The sequence below is a fragment of the Octodon degus genome, unplaced genomic scaffold, assembly GCF_000260255.1.
Source record: "Octodon degus isolate 3935 unplaced genomic scaffold, OctDeg1.0 scaffold00217, whole genome shotgun sequence".
Taxonomy (NCBI): domain Eukaryota; kingdom Metazoa; phylum Chordata; class Mammalia; order Rodentia; family Octodontidae; genus Octodon; species Octodon degus.
In genome coordinates this window covers 1089617-1092055 of record NW_004524793.1, presented here as the reverse complement: position 1 = coordinate 1092055, position 2439 = coordinate 1089617, and positions in this window count along the sequence as shown.

The following is a 2439-nucleotide window of genomic DNA, read 5'->3' as shown; positions in this document are numbered from 1 at the left end:
AAATCACTTATAGAAAACAATGATGAAAACTGAAATTTAAGAATGAAGTTATAAGTTTTCCAAAAATCAGTGAATATTCAATTCATGTAAATTTGTTGTTAATATTAATTAGGAAATAAAACGAAAAGGGATAAAATTGACTTAAATATTTAAGCAATACAGCAAGACAAATTAGAAGTATATTTTAAGTGTGAAGAAATTTTGAACTAAAAATTTAAGGTTAATAAAAATAATTCATTAAAATTTTAAGGTTAAAGAAAGAAAAGATTGTGAGCTTTTGGATATTTGGGCAAAAAAATTTCTCAAATAGTTTTTATATTTAAAGAAATAACTTCCTTCAGCACTATCGCTAAAAACTTCACAGATGCCGGACAATATAATTGAGGTCACCAAAGAACTTTCCCCATTAAAATGATACATCATCACAGGAAGTGGATTTTGGCCTGACAAGGATGGCTAAGTAGAATCACTGCTTGAAGCCTTGTTAATTTATCAAAGTTTGAAAAACAAAAATGGAGCAAGCTAACAATGCTGGTGTTGGGATCTGTGCTAAATGTTTAGTTTTACTCTTGCTTGTTTGAATTATCTGGTAGTCTATGAATGGATTCCCTACCTGCCCTATCCCATAGTCTAACTGTAAATAAACCACAGTGTGCCGATTGATGTTTTGATTTTTCTCTCTAGCAATATCACAGCAAAATCTGGTTGTTAGACAGGAAATCTGACGGATTGTTTTTTGGCAGTGCTGCTTGTGGGGATTGTAGTGATCTTGAAAGAATTCAGTTTGGAAGGCACCACTGACATCATCGCCAAAGAAAGGACTCAGAGCAGCAAGCTGTAAATATGATTGCTGTTATTTAGGTTGATACAGAAACTGATTCACTTTAGACATTTTTATACTTTCAAGACATGGACAAAGCCCAAGGTGATCAGGAACACTGCCTTTACAGGAGGATGTGGGTGGCTCTAAGTCCACTGCAAGCAGCTCTTTATTTTCTTTACCTTCACTTATTTAGGAACACTTACAAAATATCTGTGATGCATTAAGTCCTACCATGGGTATTTTCTTCTTGCCTGAAGACTTTTACTAATGATTAAGGTCTTTGGAAACATGCATGACCATTCCTTCCAATTCATGGTTAAGCGACACATGATAAAGCTTTAAATACCCACTCTTAAAACGTGATACTCTTGCTGTGAGGAGACTTTGTAATATATTAAATATCAAAGACTTTGTGAAATAATAAGATCAATATTTTTCCTGTTTAAAAAAAAAAAAAAAAGAAAATGGGAACCTAGGAGTGGCCTAGAAGCGGTCTGCTCCTCACAGCACTCCAAGAAAGTAAAGGTGTCAAGTCATTGTGGTATTTATTTATTTATTTATTTTATTTAATTAATTTATTTATTTGTATTTTAGAAGGGTCTAGTGTGTTCAGGGTCTCACTATGAGATTGGACTTGTAGTGATCCACCTGTTTACAGCCTCCCAAGAGCTGGGATTACACAAATGCCACCACGCCCAGTCTCCATTGCCATCTCAGCTTGCCCCGGGAGCGGGGATGGCATGGCAGGTATGTGATATTTACAATGAGAAATCTTACCAGCAGAAAGCTGGAAGGTATACACAGACAATGTGAAATGGGATGGCATGATTTTAGAGTGGAGAATGAAGGGTATAGTTTCCTTAGAAATGGATTTATTTCCACTGGTGCTTCAAGACCTCAAGCTGATTAGAACCAAAACTGGGTCTGTTGACAGTATTCTAGTTATTATAACCAGGGATCCCATAATATCCACACAAAAGAAAGGACAACAAGAAGATGAAGAATACTTTAATTACCATGACATATGTCTTTTTATATAAGTACTGCAGAATACAGAGAATTTACCCCAGGACAGGTAAGCTTTATATGAAATTAAACACAAATTTGGAGTGAAAGTAAAATTATAAAAACATGCAAAGCCTATTAACAACAAAACTGATTAAAACTTAAAACAAAAGACATAAATATTTAATTGCAAGAAAGATAAAAGAAATAACAATGCAATTACTTACGAAACAATAATATGAGACAAATATTGCTTTCCCATTTTCACAAATAAAGAATATCTATAAAAATAAATTGAGAAAGAAAACTAAAAGAAAAATAACATTCAATAGGAGGTAAGATATAAGCACTTTTATTAACCTTTTAAATATTGGAATTCCATGGGAAAATTACAAAACTTTAGGCTCTGTTATATGCAGGAGATACATTGTCATAGGCACTATGTATAATGTGAGCTTAGATGTTTTGTTATTATGGATTTTATTCTATAGTATTAGCTAGTTCTATGGGATCATTATTCACAATCTTCTTACTATTTATGTGTAGTTTAGATAATGAGTACTACAAATATTCAAACAACAAAGCCACCTCAGCAATTATATGATTAAATT